The following is a 21,797-nucleotide window of genomic DNA, read 5'->3' as shown; positions in this document are numbered from 1 at the left end:
CAAACCCAAACTTGAGTCAAATAAGCATACTACACTTTTTATGTTATAACGTTACTAATTTATGTTCTCTTAAAGAGTATTTTTCAAGATGGAGTTTCTCACACTACAGTATAAATTCACTTACTTGACGCATTTTGGAAAGATCGGTACTAAATGCTGCCCTGGAAGAAGACCAGACTATTCAGGGAACTCTACGTATTATTCAAGATTTCTCTTCCTGAAGATTTGAAGCACCGTCATCCCATTACCACAACTCCCAAAACATACAGCGTTTTTATTCAAAAACCAGTATAGTAACTTCTACTCTCCCACCAGAATCCCACAGCCAATTCCATGCTAGGACAACCAGTTAAATTTCTCTCCAATATGTCCATCATCCTCGTCATGAAACTAGATCCTTTCAACATAGGCCACTTAAGTAGAACCTCAATGAACTCCATCAGATGGGGCAGCTTCACAAGGGACAATTTCAAGACTGGGCTCTAAATTCCCAGTTTCTCCCTTCTTAATATAAGTACACAAAATAAGCCACTATCTTCTCTAATTAATGTAGGGTTTGTATTTAAAGTAATTACTTTTTAAATGAACGTAAAACAAACAACTGCATTTTAGCCCCAAAAAATAATGGGTCTGAAATAATTCTAACATTAACTAGAACTTGTTTTTTAAAGCTCATAAAACCCAGTTGGCAAATAAACCAGAGATGAATGATCTAGTTCACTCCACTGCTGCAAATATTTGCAGATGCAGTGAGCTTTAAACACTAATTTATCTCCAGTGAATGCAACAGGCATACTCTCTACCTCAAAGTTAAAATGAACGCATTATTCCAAGATGAAGACTTCAAATTATAAGAGTCAGAAACAACCAGTGGGCTCAGTTCTGCTCTCACTGAAGACCGTGGTAACCTCCCACGGACCTTACTGGTAACGTCACTAGGTCCTGTATGAGCACGCAGCTTTTCCGTGTTCTACGGATGCTGAAAAATGTTCCTGGAGGTTGGCACATGTTTATTATGTTGGAAGCAAAGTGCAAGACAACCTGAAATTACTGATCAAGCTACCACAAGGATTATAATCAATGGCGTAAATAAGGCTGTGAGTATTCTTTGTGTACTACTAAGCATAAGCAAAACACACACTTGGGAAAAGGCACTCACTGTACATCAAAAGGTACCATTTTAAGGCTTCATGCAAGTACCCCAGGCATGAGTTCACAACTGGCATCAACCATTCAAAGAGCTCACGGCTGCCATGACAGACAGATCCAGCCACTCTGTTTCACACTCCTGCATCCTCCTCCTGTCACCCTCATGTTCAACAGATCAGGTTCAGTTCATTGATCCAGCTAGAAATGAACTCTGCAAAAATAAATAGTTTTCATTCCCCAGCAGCTGCTCAAGCATTTAATTTGGTACAAGTGAGAGGGCTACAACGCCACGCCACTGTGGGTGGGAGAATAGGGAGGGACAAGAGGTCACTGATTTTGCATCAATGCTTAAAATCAGTTTAATCTCATCAAGAAACTACCCTTAGAGCCATTTGCTTCTCTCGATGTCAAAAGAAATCACCTTGCCATATCATCTTGCTCTAAAGAAAATTCATACTCACAAGTTTGAAGAAAAAGAATCAACATGTATACTCACGGCTTTATACATGAAAAAGACACAAAATCAGGTTTTTTTGAAAAAATTTTTAAAGCAAAAGGGTTTTTTTAGTATTTCACAATGTGGAATTACAGGTGTTACTAGCCCCTCAGTTGATCACAAGTTTAACCACCTCTAGAAAAGGTAAACTTAGATAAAACATAAGGAGGAACAGAATCCTTTTTTTTTTTTTTTTTTAAAAAACAAGAAAAACCATGCACAAAGTTGGGAGGGTTGCAGGTTGCTTTTTTCTTTCTTAATGTACCAAGGGGTTGTTTTAGAGATTTCTGGCTGCCTTCTTATTGTTTTCCTTTTGCTACCTAATAAAAAAGTAAGATATACTATTACCAATTTTAACGAGCATCCTGAAATTAAAGAAAATCAAAGATTCTATACTAATGAAACTCAAATGCGTCACAGGCAAACCAAAGAAGGCCTTGCAGATCAAGTGTTCTTCTGGAGAGAGATATAGATATAGATATAGGTCCCAAAACCTGCAGAACTTAGTGTACAGCGTGCATAACACTGTACGTGACGCACATGTGGGCCTTACACAGTTTGCATTTATGGCCATTAATATTAATAAATGAGAATTTACAAGCACAAAGTTAGGCATGCTTGTCTGTAATGTTACATAAAAAAATTAATCTTTCAAAAATTCACTGAACACAACAAGTATGCTCATGGATTTCTCAACATCAACATATGTATCACTTGTATTCTAAAGGTTTAATTGAAACTAAATTTAGGGTATGTAACCCGAAATATTAAAAGGTAATTGTTAGGTATCTCAGAAGATGTATTTTTGTCCAGAATACGTATTTCAGTTTTAAAAAAACACAAGCCCACGCAGGACCATGGGAAAACCAATGGAAAAGACAGAAAGATGAGAACAAGAGAGGAATTGCTACAATGCAATCAATATTGATAAGGGGTTTATTTTATAAGATTATATTAGTCATCCAGTTACACTGAATATGTAACCAATAATTCACATTGTAATTACAAGTCTAAATCTGCATGCAAGTATGCTTCAACATTCTATGACCACAGCCTAGATCCAAACAGGATACAGCCCTACCACTCCCCTCCACTCACATGAAATTGGTGCTAAGTTTGGAGTATGCACATTTTTTTGCATTTATCATGCACTTAGCAAGAATTCCTACAAAAAAGAAGCACAACTCTTTAAGTAGTTTATTTTTTTAGAAGCCCCAGAGTCATAATGGCCACAGACTTCAACCGGTTTAAGATAGTCTTTCCCTAAGCACTACTGCTCCTCCCCCCCCCCAATAGTTTGTTTGCAGAATCAAAAAATGGCATTTTGATTATGGCAAGTTGCAATGTATTGTACTTTCATAATTCAACTTCATGTCCATCATACATTTTCTAGATAAACATACCACTACACAAAGTATCCATGATCTACGGTGCCTCTTCAATAAGAACGCCTCATGTGACTGTAGCTAGCAAATTCTCTTCAAGATATTCTCGCCAAAAGGCGCTTATTTCATTAGCTTCTTTTCTTTTTTCTTTTTAATTCACATTATTAGGAATGGATGTTTTCTGCTGCAGGTTTGGTATTTAAGTTTTGAGGATTAAGTAAGAAAAATAGACAACACCCAACCTCTAGCATTTTTCAAGAAATCATTCCAATCTCCAACCTGAGAAACGCTGCAAGCAGGGTTTCATGGCCATGCTGTTGTTCTCTATGGCACGTTTGCTGTATTTCTTCTTGTTCTTCTCCCAATTCAACATTAATTTGCCTTCATTCAGTACACTGCAGCTATGCTACAATCCCCAGCAGCACTAATTAACCTTCATAATTTATTTAATTTCTCCAGATATCTCATTTTTCCTTATGCTATTTTCACCTGTATAAAAGCCCAAAATCCACACCAATGCATCATTCTCTAAACCAGCTTACTGTCTAACATACGCTCCTGAACTTCCCAACACAAACGGGGATGAGAATCTGTCCTTTCCTTGCAAAACATACATCTGGGAGAAGCTGCCTGCATCATCATCTCTCATTTCTTTTTTACATTTTAGCCCCCAACAATCAACCCACGCCTGTAATAGAAAGATACTGTGTGTCATTAGACTCCACACTCCTTACTCACCCTATGGCAGGAATAAGAGGGAGGATGTTTAACCCTTGTTTTTCTCCAGCCCTACAGAAGCAGCAGGCAGGGAGCGGCGGGCGGTGTGTGTTTGTCTCACGTGCGTGCTACCTGCAGCACAGCCCCTGTAAATAAGGGGCCATTCTGCAAGAAAAATCCCTTCTTATACCCTCCCTTAGCGTTTAAAGGGATGGAGCTGAATTCTGCAGCACGTGATGTGCCCACCAAATACTCACCACTTACCTTTTAAGACTGCACGCCGCTCTCTTACAAACAGGCGATTTCTAATTGAAAAGATGGCATTTCTGAAACTCTACCTGCGCGCAAGCTCCCACCGACCCCACCTTTACAGCCGCTGGCGCTCCCAACGCTCCCCTGCCCCAACTTTTATTAAGGAAGAACAAACCCACCGTGAGCCGCCCAGCCCGCCCGAGGGGAGCAACGCCCGGCGCCCCCCGCCCCGCTGTCACGGTCGCGGGGGTTTGTACCTTCCCCCCCTCCCCGCCGCCGCGGTGCGGGGCTCAGCCCGGCCCCCACCCGTGTGCGGCACCGCGCGGGGGGGGGGGGGGGGGGGGGGCGTGGCGGGAAGGGGGGGGGGATCTCGTCGCGATTTCCACCCAGACACCGCTACCCGCCACCCCCGTCCCCTCCCCGCCTCACGCCGACATGTCGCCGGGCGTCGCCCCCTCACGGCCACCCCCCCCCCCAATCCGTGGCCACGGGGGGCGGTGGACGCGGACACGGACAGACACACGGACGCGGCGCCCCGCGGCCGCTGGCCCTTACCTGCCGCGACGGCGTGGCGGGGCTCCCCGGCGGCCCGCGCCCCCCCTCACAGACGCACCGCCCGCGGCCGCGGCTGACGAGCGCGGGGCGCCTCCCTCTCACCACATCGCCGCGGCGCCGGGAGCCGCCGCCGCCGCCGGGGTGAGCGCGCTCCCGAAGGGGAGGGGACGAGGAGGGGTGGGGGGCGGCCGGTCTCGCCCCTCCTCAGCGGCGGCGGCTCCGCTGCTCCCTCACCGCCCAACTGCCACAGCGCTCCCCTCCCTCTCCTCTCTGCCCGCCCGCCCGCCCGCCGCGGCCTCCCCCGGGGAGCGGCGGCCCCCGCGCCTCTCGCCCCCCGCTCGCTCAGCTTCGGAGCGCGCCGCCGACCGAGCTGACGGCCGCGCGCGGAGGGGAGGGGGGGGAGGGGAGCGGGCGGGGCGGGCGGAGGGAGGGAGGGAAGGAGGGGGAAGGGAAACGGCGGGCGGGCGGGCGCGCGCGCCCCCGGGCTCCCTCCCTCCCTCCGCGCTCGGAGGTGAGGCACCCGAGAGAGGCGGGGCTTCTTTGGTTATTCATGAGGTGGGGGTGTGGCTATGCAAAACGCGCGCCCCCCCTCTCCGCCCGAGCGCAACCTGCGCCGGGGGCGGTCTCCCCGGGAAGGGCGGGGCGGGGCCGGGCGGCTCGCTCCTCGCCCTCCCGCCGCTCGTACCTGGCGCGGTCGCTGCGGAAGGCGGCGGGGGGATGCGCCTTTATCACATCCGTGATCGCCGCCTGTGATAAACCCCGGTCGGGAGCGAGCGCGAGGGCGCCGGCAGGCTCCGGCGCGGCCAGAGCAGCGCCCGCGCCCGGCGAGCGGGAGAAACTTTAGCGGGAGGCGGGCGGGCGGGCGGGCGGGGGGGGGGGGAGAGCGCTGTGGCGGCGGCGCCGCCGGGCCCGTGTGTGGGGCGGGGCGGGGGGTCTCCTCCCGTTGAGGGGGGAGCGCTGTGGCGGCGCGACCGCCTCCCGTGAGGGGGGAAGGCGGCGGCGGCGCGGGCTCCTTCCGTGAGGGGAGGCGGTGGCGGTGGGCGCGGAGCTGCCCTGTGAGGGGGAGGCGGTGGGCGCGGGTTCCTGCCGTGAGGGAGCCCGGACCCCCATCGCTGAGGGCGGGGACGGCCCGGGAGGCTGCGGGGCGACGGATGGTGCGGGCAGGGTCTGCCGACGAGGAGGGAGCCGAGCGCGGGCGGCTCCGTGGGCCGGGCGGCGCTGCGGGGAAACAGACCTCAAGCGGCTCCGGCATCTGTCAGCGCCTCCAGCAGGGCCGAGGCGTTAAAACCGCGTTTGACTGCTGAACCTGTCCCTGCGGGTACCGCTCGGAAGGGACCGGGGCCGAGCGAAGGGATTTTGGGGGGGGGCGATGACACGTAACCCGGCGATGGGAACGCGAGCACCGCGCCCGGCCCCAGTGCCCCTGCGCTGCCCGCGGAGGCGGAGCTGCTCCAGGTATCTGCCGTGCGTGTAGGCACACCTCTGTGCCGTGAAAACACCCCCACGGCCCTCTACTATTTATTTTTTCTTAAAAAAGGAGACTTCTGGGAATAATACCTGCAAACCAAAACCTTTCACTCATGCTCCCCCTACAAGAGATCAGACAGACGGCTGAAGACCAGGTGCAAAAGGAACACGCAGGAAGAGAAAAGCTATATTACCTGTTAAAGCTAATACAAACATTTATTTAAATTACCTAAATAGCTCAAGATACATATTGCAACTAGCGATCCAATCAGCATATCAGCATTGCTTAATTGTCCACTCTGAATGAAATATAATAGCCACAGAAATTTGGTTTTCTCATCAAACTAAAAATCAACATTATTTTTGCACAAAAAAAGTACACGGTAAACAATTTCAGGTTTTATCTAGTTATTTCCCTTTAAGAAAACTAATACTTAGGTCTTAGTCAACAAAATAATCTTTTTAGTCCAGTACAAAATGTTCCCCTTAATTAAATTAATTAAAAGTATCTACACTCCGTTGGGATGGATGCCTTGTTAAACCTTCTGGGTGCAGATTACTTGCCTCCGTCTAACCCCGGAATGGTTAAGAGCTTTACATCACATCTGCCCACAGTGCCAAATTAATGACCAAATAAATTAAGCAACAGGGTAATCTTCAGTTGCGAGTCAGGAAAATTACTTGTACAAAAAATAAATTGCAATAGAAAGAATCCTACCTAGGAAGTGTTAATAAAAATCGGAGGTAGCTCTCGTTTGGTTTTTATGTGTATTTGTTAGCAGAGCTGATAAACAAGATGCCGAGTTTCTGGAATTAAGCTTGGATCAGAGTGAGTGAATATATGTCATCTACATCATCTGTAACTTCAGTCCTTGGGTTTTGCTTTCATAGGAGAGTGGCATCAAATAAAACAGTGCAACAAGCACTTTAAAAAAAAAAAAAAACCACAACAGTAAGGAAATCTTCCAGAAATACTTTCATCTAAATCTGTAGCCTCCTGTCTCTTTCATTACTTCCAGCAGAAGTGCTTTCTGTAATTGCTTATCTTCTGTTGCCCTTTAGCCTTTTTAAACCACATATACTAGAGGGGAACACATAGCCAGAAAAATTCCCATTTTTCCTTCAGCAACTTATTAGCATAGCAAATCACTGACTCTGTGCACAGTTACAGTACCACGGAGGAATAATAGTTCCACCTACAAGAAAATATTCTCAGAACTGATGTCAACTGCTTTATATATGTACCCATATCATTCCTAAGAAAACAGATTTCAAGACACAGGTTTGTGAAAGAGAGGGAGGATCTGACACTTCCAGTACAGAGCTGAGAAGTCAAAGGCAATGAGATAACGGCAAAAGACCAGCTTCCAAATGGGAAGAGAGGAGCCACAGTGACTAAATATTTAGTTATTTGCGTCCAATCCAGAACTTGTGTTAGTCATGTGTGAGAACACCAGAGCAATAGCGCAGGGTCCGTCTCCCACACTACCCTATTTGGCCATGGCCAAAAGCAGATGCTTCAGCACAGGCAGGCACACAGGAAGGTTCCCCCAAGTCCTGTGGCAGCCCACAACACTGGTGGCTTTGGGACCTCCTGAGGCACACGTGACTCCAAAGTATTTACACTACACAGGCTGTGTGTACAGCGTACCAGCATAAGCTGGGTGCCTTCTGAGTGAGAACCCAAGTAGGCAAGCAACTTCTTCAAGTCAATACTTGGGTTTGAAGTCCCTGAGGCAGAGGAGAGGACTGAAAAGAAAGCATCCTTGTTTTCCACCGATGACAGCCTCCCCTGCATTTTGCAAGGGGCCAGATCCTGCTGGAACGTAGGGAGTTTGCTCTGAAAATGCCTTCTGGGACACACAGGCACGTTTAGTTGCTGGATCTCGGCTGTTCAGGCTTCGGTATAAATAAAGCACCAAACTGCCCAGACCTATAAGACTGGGTTGGTCTGTGCCTATGCAGAAGCACAACTATAGGTATTTCAAGAATATCAACACAAATCACCTATAGCATGTAAAGTCTTCAAAGATTAGCTAAGGGGTGAGGACAGAGTTTTCAGGATCACCATTCCTGACTTTGGTCCAGAAATCCAATCCAAGTTCCATTTTGGTCACATCCACACCTTATTACATCTAGCCCCTTAGCGTTAGAACCACTTGTTCAAACATCTCTTTGGTGAACTAGGGAGCCAAGATATTCACATAAAACCTCAATCAACTCTTTATGTTTTGTGTGTTTGTACTGCAAGCTGCCATGAAGTTTGCACAACAGCAAAGAAAAAATTTGGCTGTGATAAACAAGATGTTGTTTCTTAAATAGCCGGAATCCCTACAGGAAGATACAAAAACACCCAGTCTTTTAAATCATACATACCATCAGATCATCTCCTAGATGGATTCTATTAAGTGTGACCATATAAAAAATAAATACTGCTTACAATATTTGTTATCTAAGAAATATATGCCTGTGGAGAAAATATTCTAGTATAATCCCATAAATGTGAGACACTGCTTTTCTTCACACTTCAGCAGACTAAAAGAACACAGGGTCTGCCATCCCTTCAGTAACTAACAAAAGGCATATCTATTTGTGCAGCCTGGGGAGTTTTGAAATAGCTTTGTTTTTTTGCAGAAGGAAAAGGAGATTTCCATTTTGCTGGCTGTTTAATTTTAATTTTTGCAATTTTTGGCAAGAGCACCTTGAGCTGTGGATAACTGTCTCTAGTTTGTCTAAAGCTAAATAAACGTGTGCTTTATGACCCTTCTACCACCAGGGTTGCATTTTAACACCAGCATTACCCTTTGAGTAATGGCTGAAATCGGGGCTTGCTAGCAGAGCTTCAGAGAAGAAAAAAGGAATAACAGGATGAATAAAAATAGCTTTACTTTCCTGTATACACCTGTTTTGGAGTGAGATGACCAGGCAACATGAAAGGAACTGCGTTTTGGGAATCTCAGAATTAATACCCAGGTTCTAGTTCTTTCAGTAATAGAAGCCAACACAGACAAAACTTTTTCTGCTTGCAGAGCTCTGTCTCCTCAGAAATATGTATAACCAAACCCCAAAACTCCTTTTGACACTGAGAAAAGGAATGTTAAAGGCTACGTAGAAACAAAGAGCTGGTGACATATGCCACAGCATACCAAACCTACATCAAACAGTCCTGCCTGTAACAGGAAGCAACTCACAGCCGTTCCCGTTTCCCTCCTGCAGCAGATGGAAGCACAGAAAAAAAGCCAGAGTCTTAGAAGAAGTGAAAAGGTGTTTGGCCAAGAGATGATGAGGCTTGCGCTGTGCACCAAAGGTCTGTCAGAACGGGAGACTACTGACCTCCAGAAGGATTTTACTCTCTGTGATCAGAGACCCTTCGCGGAAGGTCTTGCCCACTGTCCTTAAGAAATTTTCAACAAGAACAATAGCGCAACAAATGACATTGTGAAAGAAGGGTGTTAGACAAGATGTTAGAGCGTTGTTTTGGTAGCAGCAAGCAAAGAGTGCTTTTAAGTAGGATGACCACGTCCCCTCTCTAGCCAGTGTTTCCTCCTACCCTAAAACTTTTCAAATGCTGCCTGATGCTTTCTCAGGTTTTCTTTTTGAAAATAGGTAGCTGAGTGAGATTCCTTAATCCACCAACCAAATGCACATGCCTTAGTCCAGAATTCTGTGTCCGTTCAACAGAAAACACCCATTATTAAAAGAAGAACATTGTATGTCAAACTATAATTGCAATTTTGAAAGAGAGGATGTATTTATGCAGCTCATAATTTGGCAACAATACCAATCTCACCATTTTCCTCTTGAGAGGCACTACAGGAGCTTTCATGATTGCATGTCATCAGGATAACATCTTGACTGAAATAATGCACCTCTGGCACACTGGGGTACACCTATCAGAGAGCACTCGGTTGTAAACAAAGAAAAATCTTCACAATTGTAGCTTCTGCTTTGTTAATGTTACAGAATTAGTATCCTCTTTGTAGACAAAAGATTTGTATATACGCTAGACCAAACTAGAATACCAGCTTTTGGTATTTCCCCGTTGAATTATGCCAGGACCAACTTAGCTCAGTTTTTAAGAGTTCACAAGATCACTGTTAATGACTGCAGATGGCAATCAGACAAATGTTCATTTGGGGTAGGAAAAGCTTCACACCATTTTCTACGGCTTTGGCACAGCTATTTATGGGCTGTGTTCAGTGGGTACTGTAACAATTTTGGATTACTTGTGATGTTTATGGTCCTGAATAAAAGATAAAGATATACTGAGAGCAGCTAAAACTACATTTCCAGTTTGTCTGTGTCCATTCATTAAAATTCTAGCACATTATCCTTTGTAATGTATGTTCTAGCATTCTGGAAGGATACTATATACAGACTGGTACTTCGCTGTGATGTTCTCAAGACACAGGCAGGACAAGACTCATTGGCAGACCAACTAGTATAGTTGGAAAAATTAGAAAATATTTCTGGGGGGTGGGGGGGTTGTGTCGTTTGGGTTTTGTTGTTTGTTTTTTTTTTTTTAAACTTTTGCTACTTCTGCAGAGTTCAAAGTTTGCTGTTAAAGGGGTTGTGCACCCCAAAAACTTGCCTCACAGTTCTAATTACTACAATCAGAAGACATTATTTCTACTAATAAATCTTGTCCAAACTGAAGTACCAGAAAAAGATGACCAGTTTCTGTGTTATTTTCTGCCTATCCCACCTATCCTCTTATGCCCTGAGAGAATGAACAAATTAGCATGTTTAGCCTAAAAGAAAAGACTACAACAACCTTCATGCATGCATAAGGTCAACAGGAGACGTAAAAAACCGTTTGTTCTCCATGACTGTAGCAAAGAGGACAAAGGCTTAAAATGCAACAAGGATAATTCTGACTAGAAATTAGGACTAATTTTCTAATTGCAAGGATGATTAAGCATTGAAATAGACTGCCTGTGAAGACTGTGATGCCACCGTCCATGGAGACCCATAAGAACAGTAAGCATTTGTCATAAATAAAATAGATACAGTTGGGCCCGATTTTGGGCACTGGGCTAATGACTTGGAGATTCCTTGTGAAATTCATAGCAGGCCTCTGAAAACAGATGCAACTTACAAATTGGAGCAGCAGTATTTTGCACACAGGATCAAGAAAGACACAAGGCCTGCTGCAAATTACTGTTTTCTAGATCACCATGTCTTAAGCTTTTCAGGTACATGGAAAATTATTAACTCTAAAAATTTCTCCCAGATGATCATGAATCTTACCATTAAAACATTGAACTCAGGACACTATAAAGTTGACGTAAGTCATACATGTTCTTTTGCGCATGTGTTGGTAGGTCATTGAAACAATTTGCAGCAGACACCTGAGGTATCTGTAAGGAAGATAACATTGCTCACCTTCACAATCAGACTTGGGAAATCTTCAGAAAAATACCAGTACTAAAGCAGTGATAAGTATTTTATAAGCCAACAAAATAAGTAAGGCTACTTAAAGTAAAAGTGTCAGAAGTTTGATAAGTTGATTTTATATGCTGTATTTTAAAGAGTACAGTTTTAGTCATAATCATTTTTATGAAAGGAAAAAGCTTTGGTTCACTCAATTTGTTTCTGTCAAATACACTGTAACTCTTAGCGGTGATGGAATAAATGCTATTTAGTGAAACTGCTAAAATAGTCCCATGTATTGCATTAACCCCTAGCAGTGCTAACAGAACATATCAGATTCTTTTCCAGCAGAGCACGTCTCCTGTGCAACTCACACAATAAATCAGTATAGATTTTTTTATATTGCTTGCCTACACCAACATCCAAAGCGCTGTATGAGAGCGCTGGTCTGAGCGGTTATTTTGTTAACTGAACAGCAACACTGATGAAAGGGAAACAGCACATTAACTTTTTCTGGACATAACAGCACTGAAACGCTTCCTTCCCTGTATTTCTGGTTTTTAATTTACGATACTGAACCCACTGAAATCAGTCAGGGTTCTCCCACCATCTTCAGTGGGGGAAAGACCTGACCTTTAGTGCTTGGTTTAGATGGAGCTGATGATCTCAACTAAGATCTAGCAAGGACCCAGGTCCAGAAAGTTTGGAGATCCCTCAGCTCCCACTGAAACGAGTTACAGTGGCAGAAACTGCCACACTTTGCAGAAGTGAATCTCACAGCAAGAGATGTAGAAATGCCTCCCATCCGAAAACCGCTCCAAGTCAAGCCACCATAAAGAGTGAAGAGGATGTCTCCATGCAGACTTTAGGCACAATAGCTGCTGAATTCTGTGTGAGAATGTTTTTAAAAGCATTATTCCTATCTCCAGTAGGATCTTCCAACTCTGATGCACTATCCCAAGAGGGCATCATTATCATGAACCACAGCAAAGCTCCAAATCCTTTTTTCATGACATTCCTAAACTGTTTGCTCCACCCTGATTCATTTTAGGAAACTGATAAGACAGCTGTGAAAATACACCATGTAAAGCACTCTCATATTACAAACCAGCTGGCAGAATTTGCACTTCTTTTTCTCCCAAGGGAATAAAGATTGTTGTTTATTCCACTTTTGAAAAGGCATATGAACCAAAAAGTAACCTTCCCTTAATTAACCCAACTGGTATTGTTAAGTAGGTGTGTACTGATATAACATTTTGGCTTGCAATAATCGGCAAAGCAGCCGCCTCCAAACCATGTGTGGGCTATACTCAAAAGATTTTCTTATTATGAAAGGGGGTGTGGGTCTTTCCTTTCATGAAAATGCTCATCATTTTCACTGTTCCTCTTCAGTGTCTACTGTAACCATTACTGCATTTCTCATTTGACAGCTTCCTGTCACCAGGTGATAGCTATAAAGATCTGCAAAGCTTGTGTGTTCACCCCAGTGCAGTACTTACGGCAATTTTTTTTAGACTCCTATATGTTAAAGGTAAGAACATGACCAAGGTGCAGCTTGCTTCGCCTATTATGCTGTGTTCTGTTTGTACAGTCCTTCCCAACTGCTCTCTTATTTTACTGAAACTTCTTTCTTACGCTTTTCCTGAACTGCTGTTGTGTGCCATCAAGCTGTTGTTGTTTTACACCCTAGAGATGCCTGCAGTTCAGTGACAGATCCCTCTGCTAGAGACGTTAGCACTCTGTGATGCGGCACAGCAATCCAAATCTTCAGGACAAATGACACTGTAGAATACTGGAGCTGAATTTACAAAGTGAAAAATGATGCTTTGACGCTGCAATTCCTTTTTAACGGTTTCCTTACTTCAGCTGATCCCAGCTGTCTGCTAGCAGTTACTATCGTAAACCCTTGCGTCTTTCTCATCTCTTGTTTTTGCACTGATATTTAACAGCAGCCCACACATGAGAGACTCATTTCTTCCTCTTGGTCCAGATGTGATGCCTGCAGCCTAGACCTGCAACTGAGAAACAAAGTTTGACAATGGACTGACAACTTAACTAGGCAACCCTGGAGAGCTACAGATTGCTTCTGCTACCACCGGACTCACTGTGTGCATGCTCCTGGCAAAGGATCCCAGGATATCTCCAAATTATCTGCATTAAAATGCACCCCGGGATGGGCAGGATGGGAAGGGCTCTGCCACCGCTTTCAGTCCCTTTCACTACTATTTTAGCCAGAAGCAGAGTGAGTGAGTGAAATGTTCACCTAAAGTAAATGTATCCCTTAGGATGCAAAAAAAAATATGGAATACAGTTTCTAAATCACCGTGTCATCTCACAGGGATCCAAAAGGGAATTCGGGGGCTGGGTACTGAACTGGAAGAGATGTACTAGAGGTGGTCTGCTGCTTTGTCCCTAGGAAGGGTTTCCATGTGTCAGTCCCTCTGGGAGTATTATTGCTTTCCTCAGCATCCCATCCTAGTTGCTTTTGAAATCCACAAAGGATTGTAAGTGACCGGAACCAATGACAGCGTGGCTCTGTGGCTTGTGCCTCTGAAGCATTTCTGGGGGTTTCTTCTCTGAAAGAGGGTGATTTGATAGAACAAACCACTCTGTATGTGACCAATTATTGCCTGAGTGCTCCAGAATGAGTTGAAGCCTGGATAATTCAGAACACTACTTGAGCCCTACAACTCGTGCCTATAGCTTTGTCATACCGTTTTTTCCATTATGAATATCTGTTGTGTAACATCAGATGCTTTGCAGTTAATTTTTTTTTTTAAGGTAAGTCATATTTGAACAGAATCAAAAATAAGCAAGAGCTAAAATATCTGCAGTGCTGGGGCTGTGCCAAACACCCACAGATTCTGTACCCTGTACTCAAGTCTTGTCAAGTAGCTCAGCACATCTTTATTCTAATCATTTACTTTCATTTTATGCCTAACAGAGAATTGTCCTGATTACTCAAGCAAAGCACAGCAAGAAAAGTACAGAAAACATTTGGTCAGCTTTGGGCACTGGGTGCTGCTATCAGTACTCTAACCTCCACAGCACTCTTACACTGAAATATTTAGGTATATATGCAAAGATACATATAGCTCCTGACTATTCTTCCACAAAGTCTTTTAAAAGTAATCAAGTAACTCCAAACAGAGAGGCAGCAAGAACCGTTGGAGGTTACAGCATGACTTGTACAGCTGAGAAAGGCCAGTGGTTAGTAACTCTTTCCGGCAACTCAGTCTGGTGTTTTCAACCTACAACCATTTACTGTCGCCCTCGTGACCACAGACGTCTAGGTGTTGCAGCAGATAAACTAAGCAAGTGTTTTTCTTTTACATAGAGAAGCTCTGCACATCTACATAGGCAGTGTTAGGTTATGTGATAAAATGGTCATCTCCACACAGAGAAAGGAGCACAGAGGAAAACTGACAGGCAAGGAACTCCCCCCTCCCTGGGAGCTAATCAGAGAAAGAGGGCACCCAGACCTGCTCCTCCCAGCGCTACAGGCTGCACCTGGGAAAAGGGAGCTGCAGCAGCCTCGACTATCGAGCTAGTGGATTTGGCAAGCCCATAACAGGCACCAGACAAGTCCATGCAGCAGTCTACTTCCATGGCATTTCTCAAGGGACCAGCATCACCACTGGAACATTCCTGAAGTCTTTGTAAAGAGTTCAAAAATCACTGTTCTAATCAGAATGGGTATAGAGTGTGAGGGGACTCTGTCTAATGAAATAAGGTCTTCAGGAAACTTAAGCATCAACAATGCTTGTGTGTTGTGAGGAACTGAAGTGACTACTTTATTCGTGTTATAAAAAATGAGTGATTCACCAGTAATCTGCATGCCATTTTCAAGCATGTAAAAACCCAACTAAAAACCACATAGCTCCAACACAGTGCTGTTATCAAGGATGATCACTGTACCTATGACAAGCGTTGCTACACGGGATGTTCTGAAGGCATTTGAAAGCAAGTACTCTGGCAGAGCCAGGATGGTAGTATGAAGGGAAAAAAGGAAAGAAGAAAAAAAAAAAGATGGCAAAAGAAAAAAAAGGTGTCGAAAAAACCCTAAAACACCATAAACAATGACAACACGATTCAATAGCTCTCACCACAGCCATAGCCTTAGCCATGGGGACACCTGCTATTATATCAGTTGGACCTGATGCAGCTGAAGCTGGTTTTTTCCCTAGGAACTTCCTAATAATCTCTCTGCTGCAATAAAACACTCTAAACTCATGACAATATGGTAATGCAATACCCTTTATACAAGGCCTTTAATGCACTGTGGCGTAAGTGACTTTGCCCAAAGATATCATCATAAGCTAAAGGAAAGAGACTGGCTGCTGTGTCTAGAAAGCGTGAATTAATGCCAGCCAGGTTTTCTCCTCTCCTGTGAAAGGGCATACTGCAAACTGCTTCCCTCGAGGAGGCTCTGCAAGTGGAGTTGCTGTTTGTATCCACTTCAATTTGGAATTAAGAATGTTTCTATACTCAGTCACCATAGCAGAAGGTCATATTTTTTCCACTTCTTCTTTTGGTGCAAATATCACACTCAACAACAACAGCCCCTCAGAAGAAACATCGGTCAACTTCTTGCTTGAATTAATTTCTTTCTTTTATAAATTTGTACTGTTGAATAATTCTTCCTATTTAAGAAAGAGTTTAGGAGCAAATTTAGGGAGACAGCTTAAATCTTCTAAGAAGAAAGACTTAAGAAAGAAAGAATTAGCTAGTGGAGGCAGTACAGCCCAAAGGATAGCAACCACACAGATGCAGAGGAGAAGCCAACATTTTCAGAAGTACTCAGTATTTACCTTTTCAGCTAATGTCAATACAGTATGTAGTTGGGTTTTTTTCCCCAGAGGTAAGAACAAGTCTTGAGAATGTAGATAGAAGACCAGGAGGGTATAGAGATCTGTAAGATAGGGCTAACACACATACATTCTACAGGTTTATAAAGACAGACTGCATGCACAAAGTATTATCAAGAGTTTGCTTTGATTTTAAAGCCAATGTGACACTAGGACACTTCTCCCAGAGGTGCAAAAATGCTCGTCCAACAGGATTCTGGTCTCTCAAATTTAGGAGGTATCTTTCAAATTGGACTTGAATACTGAGAGTCACAGTGAGGGACGTGAGGCAACAACAGTGTATAGCACAGAGGCAACAAAGTTGGGCAGAGCGTGAGACATGGTAAAAGTGAATTTTAAGCATGCAGAGATGAAAAAAATCCAAGGGAACAATTCTTCCACCAAGCAACCTCCTTGTATGCAAAATGAAAAGATAATATCTTTTCTTTGCCACTTGCAGAATAAAGACACTTCCCTTGACTAGGCGATGTGCGAGGAGAAAATAAATGTCATTTCTTCATCTGGAGCTCAAACAGACAAGAAACACGCCTGACTAGTTTGTTCCAGTCAGAATCACAAGAAAAACAGTAAAAAACCCAGCCTGGGGAAAGATTCACTTTCCCCACACTCCAAATTATGCTCACTTTTATAAGAGATGGAGATCATTCAGACTTTGTTGCCGAATGAAAAACAGCAGCCAGGCCACTGGTATGAAGGAGAGGCAATCTGTCCGATTTTTTACTACAAGCACTCATGATTAGGATGCACGGGGAATGTTGACTGTACCAAAACAAAGAACACTACGATAATATAGTCACCTCAAAGGTGGAGTCTGGAACAAGGGGAAAGGCGAGACCAAGGCAAAGTCAAACAGGAAATTTATAAACTACCCATGTTCCGGAAATGCTGAGGACTCCTGTTACTCCAGAGCAGCAGGTGTACTGGACTGGTGGCTGACAAAGGTCACCCTGAATTGGTCACGATGAGTCCTTACATCTAGAGATCTGAGAGTATAACCCCACTGTAACACTAATGCTCTTCTATGGACAGTGCTTGAAGTTTGTCTCCATCCTACCTCTTGGGCTGTCTACCCTCAGACAGTAATTTCTAGCAGAGGTGGCTTACATTCTAATATTGAGTTAATGATTGACTCTTCAAGTGTTCCTGAGGTCACGTTGTTAATAAACCTGCAAAAAGAGTGTGACCTCGGAGGCAAAAGTAACCTTGTAGTCCAGCTTTTGGAGCAATAGCTTCAGGAGTTGTGTCCTGAAAAAGTCTGGGTACAGAAGATGAAAAGTTAAATCAGAGGTGAGAACAATTAACTTGAGAGGAAAAAAAAAAAAAACAAAAAAACCAAAAAACCCCCCAAACAATTCCTGAAATCAAAGCATTCAAGAGCTTAAAGTTAAGGTAGTCCCAAAAAGCAGCAGCCTGAAATAGTGCTCAAGAACTCAGATTTGAGCAGGAACTAGAATATTCCTATAGAGAATAAGCTGTGATTTCAGTGTGTCCTGGTGGAGCATTATCTCTGCTTTGTTCCTTACGTATGGGTAATAGAGACTCCTTGTAGCTTGGTGAGATGATTTGATCCAGGCTGGATTTATTAGAATAGGAAAAGCAAGCACACATGAAAAAACACCTCAGAGTCCGAGTGACTCTGATGGGAAACAGTCATTTGTCGAGGCAGCAGACGATTTTTTTTTTTGTTGAGGACAGTGAGACCCTAGCAGGAGGTACAGGGAGCCCAAGCTGGATTCATGGGGGAGAGGAGGTTCACTAAGAGGCAGTGCTGGGGAGTGCTGGAGTTTGAAATAGTTTTTCTATGATTACTTTTTCGAGCATAAGGCAGATAATTCTTACACCTTGGGGAAAAGGGACTATCTAAACTAATGGCTGGGTACCAGAATTTCTGGAAAGCCACAGAGCAGGGTACAGTATGTGCTGGACCCAAACTAACACAGAAAAGAACTGACCCGGGAAGTTTAAGATTTAGATACATTTTTTTGTACGGCAAAAAGATACACTTAGAAGTTTCAACGTCACCTTCCAAAAGCATTCTTAATACAGGCCTTCAGTATTCAAATTATCATCTCTTACCTTATACATCCCTGGAAATTGCTTTTGGGGCCTTATACAATATCCGATGCAGTCAATGGGAGTGGTTTTTGAACAACTTCCAGGAGAGCCATTAAAGTTCCTTCTTGGCTGCCTTCAAAACATGCTGAAAGTTTCAGCTATGAAACCTGTGTGTATGAACAGAAAAATATCTGAGCAAGTTAAAGAGGAAAACATTCTTCAAACACACTTTGCACAATCCACCAGTAAGGACATAGCACAACAGCAGCAAATGACTGAGGACACAGACATTGTTAATTCCAGTAATCCATCTGATGTTCAATTATAGAAATAATATTTATGACACTCAAGAAGCTTTAAGAGAAGGAAAAAAAAGAAAAAAAAAGCCCAGCACCAGGAAAACCATTCACAAGCTGCAATATTTGAGAATGATCTCATATAAAAAAAGATTAAATGCAGCAAAACATGTAACTGGAAATGAGAGAAAGAGTGAAATGTCTTAAGATTTAGCATTTGAGGAATATATAACAGGTTTTGCCAAGAATTATTCACATACATCTGCACAATCCCCATCGATCTATTTTTACTTTTTTTGTGGGCCAATATAGAGAGCTGCGTATTGTCAATCCCAAAAATAAGCACTTAAGCTTTAAAAACCATTTGTATCACAGAGTACAGAAAAGAATGATGATGTTCAAATTAACCTTTCTCACAGCTTATGTAGCTTCGCCCATGTTAGACTGAGGGCACAGCATAACCTTTTACTCACCCTCAGACAGGAACAAGAAAAAACACACAAGAACAAGGGTTGGATGATACTGATCTGACACCACCTTAGCCCCATCTTCTGTTTTTGCATCCTATGAACTCTTTTCTCCAGGGGTTTTGCATCCCAGGTAAGCCGTTCTACGCTGTAGTACGCAGGTTTTTCTGGAGGTCACACTACCTATGTCCATGGTCCCTGTTGGCCTCAAAAGCTCAAGGTGAAATCCTGGCTCCATTCAAATAAATAGCAAAACTCCCTTGCCTTCGAAAGACATTTCCCACTGTAAATTCCACAGTCATTTGCAGAACTGTCCATCTGCTTAATTGTTCACCCCTGTTGTTGGTTTCTGTCAGCATTACCTTCCCTGCATACCTAATAGCGGATTTGCTCCAGTTACTTAGTTAATTAGCTTTCAGAGCATCTACTGTATACCAGGTAGGGATAATTGAATGGCCATCCTATAAATAGGCTTAATAGTGGCTAAATAAAATAAACACTAATTTCTTTCCCTACAGGCAAGCTTCAAAAATTAGGGACACTTCTCCAGAGTAAGTTCTCAGACACACATTTCCAACTGGCCATAAAAACCCAGAGGTAGTTTTCCCAGAGAAGGGACAGAGATTATGCGGGCTGAGATTAGGCACTAGGTCTCCCCAGCGTAGGCCTTGCCTTTGCCACACAATAAAGGCAACACCATGCAACCCGCTCCTCATCACATGCCTCCCAGCCATGCAAACCATGCTTTAACTGCCCTACATTGATTCCAGCTCTTTTATATTCCCTTTCAATATAGGAGAAATCCATAATCTGACAAATGCTGATACTACAGTCCCAAACCTCCTTATTTACGATAGTGGAGTATTAGCGGTATTGACAAAACCATTCTCCAGTGGATGCCATTAAACTAGTCATTTATTCAGCCAACACTATTTCAACGCAGCTTGTTTATTCAGTTGCTGTTGAAATTTTCTATAGTTTGTTTAATTCACGGCAGTGACACCTATAGGTGAGAGTGGGGCAAATTAACCCCCTTTTGAAGCTACAACCAGCCATCAAAGCCAGCCAGAGCTCCCACAGCCGTTTGCATTTGTTTATAATACCAGGGATAATTTTAGCAGGATTCCCTTTTGTTTCTTCTCTCTATTTAGAAAACAAATGCTGAGCCTTCTGGGGAATATTCAATTACTCACTTGCCATTACCGTGAGCCATACATTAACCTCATCAGCAACAACAGGACTAAAAATCCTGGTTTCTGGAACAGGAAGCTGAGCAGATGAGTGTTGCTGAGCTGTTGGGACAGTTGTTGAGGGTAGGAGCTGCCAATCTAAAGAGATTTTTGCCTTTCAGCTAACTATTCATATGCAGTAAAGGTCCTCCCCTTTTTCCTTGCTTCCAACTGGCCTTCCAGATGCTATTTTTGCTAAGTGTTCATGACAAATCTATTCGGTACTGTAAAAAAGCCAAAGGTTCTTTACACCAGTAATTTAGCTATGTCTGCCACGGCTCCATTGAAAATACCACAGCTCCACTGCTGGGACTTTTGACAGCACAGTGTAAACACACAACTGCAGGCAAACAAGTTAAAAGTATAATGAAAAGATAAGAGCTGGAAGACATAAGTCCAGTGCATTTTTCCCTCTGCTTTATGCAGTTATTTATTCTTGTGCAGTCAACTTACAGTATTTCTAAAGAAGTAATCTTTATGCATACTTTGCCCTGGTGTTAATAACAACCCAATAGGTGATGCAAAAGAAAATGAGGCCCATGGCAAAGACAGCTCAGGCATAAGTGATGAATGAAGTCAAATGGGAGCCTCAATTCCCTCATCTCCTATTGCTTAAATCCTTGGCTTTGCAATTCTAATTCATTGTTTTAATGTCATTTTCTGTAGTCTTTGGTTTGTTGTTTAGAAGAAACAGGAAAAGCAAATTCTTATTCTCTCCTCCATGCTTCATCATCAGTAGGAGAATTTGAAGAGGTCAGGAAATTTTGACAAAAATATTTTTATTAGAAAAATAAGATTTCACTTAATTTCAACTGTACTTGGAAAAAGATTGCTTCCAAACATGTTTGCAGGCTTTTGTAGAGTGAGCTTTCCCTCCTGACATACGCACATACTTCACTACTATTTTCCAAATTTTTCCAGTTGGAAGACAGTATGAATATGTGGGAAACATTGTCAAGCTTTGGAACGCTTTCCAAACGAAAATAACTTTCAGTTTTGAAAGTAACACTTGCAGTACTTACCAGGTGTTAAATGTTTGATGCATTAATTTTTAAAGTGACAGTATGACCCTGAGGCTGTTTTTAGGCTGTTTCAGTACAAAATGTCAGGTTCCTGCTCCAAAGATGACTCTACAGCTCTTCCAGACCAACAGCCATGTTTCTAGAACGGAAAAGAGAAGACTGCTTACACGAGGGGACAGCAACACCTTCCAGTCTCAACTGCGCAGTGAGGTTGAAGAATGCCAGCCTTACCCAGAGATACAGGTTGTATCACTACATTATCTTAAAGATCTATGGTAAAAGACATAATACTATAAGAGTAGCTAATGCATTTTTTTCCTTAATCGAGCATTAAATGCAGAACCTATGTGATTATATGAGGAATTATGCAGTAATAATATGACCCTGCAATAAAAATGGAAATTCAGTGGGCAGTTTGCAAACTGTAAGTTTTCCTAAAAAACAACCTGTAAATATCTGCAGAGGA

The 21,797-nt window shown here is 43.4% G+C and overlaps 1 protein-coding gene across 13 annotated transcripts in view; it reads right to left on the bottom strand.

Moving 5' to 3' along the window:
• The window catches only part of TANC2 (tetratricopeptide repeat, ankyrin repeat and coiled-coil containing 2), a 273,282-nt gene extending 251,813 nt beyond the window's left edge, over window positions 1-21,469 (bottom strand). For 9 of the 13 annotated variants that reach the window (XM_052785087.1, XM_052785092.1, XM_052785093.1 and 6 more), the window contains exons 1-2: window positions 21,332-21,469; window positions 18,339-18,484 (exon numbers count right to left, since the gene is read on the bottom strand). The gene's annotated coding sequence lies outside the window, so the exon portion shown is untranslated. Of the gene's footprint in view, window positions 1-4,554; window positions 4,799-18,338; window positions 18,485-19,086; window positions 19,442-21,331 lie in introns of those variants that run through there. The other 4 variants (XM_052785088.1, XM_052785096.1, XM_052785091.1 and 1 more) reach the window with 2 other exon arrangements.
• Window positions 21,470-21,797: the final 328 nt, after the last annotated feature.

Source organism: Harpia harpyja, chromosome 4, assembly GCF_026419915.1.
Source record: "Harpia harpyja isolate bHarHar1 chromosome 4, bHarHar1 primary haplotype, whole genome shotgun sequence".
Taxonomy (NCBI): Eukaryota; Metazoa; Chordata; class Aves; order Accipitriformes; family Accipitridae; genus Harpia; species Harpia harpyja.
Note: the sequence above shows the minus strand (reverse complement) of the source record. Positions and strands in the feature narration are given on the sequence as shown.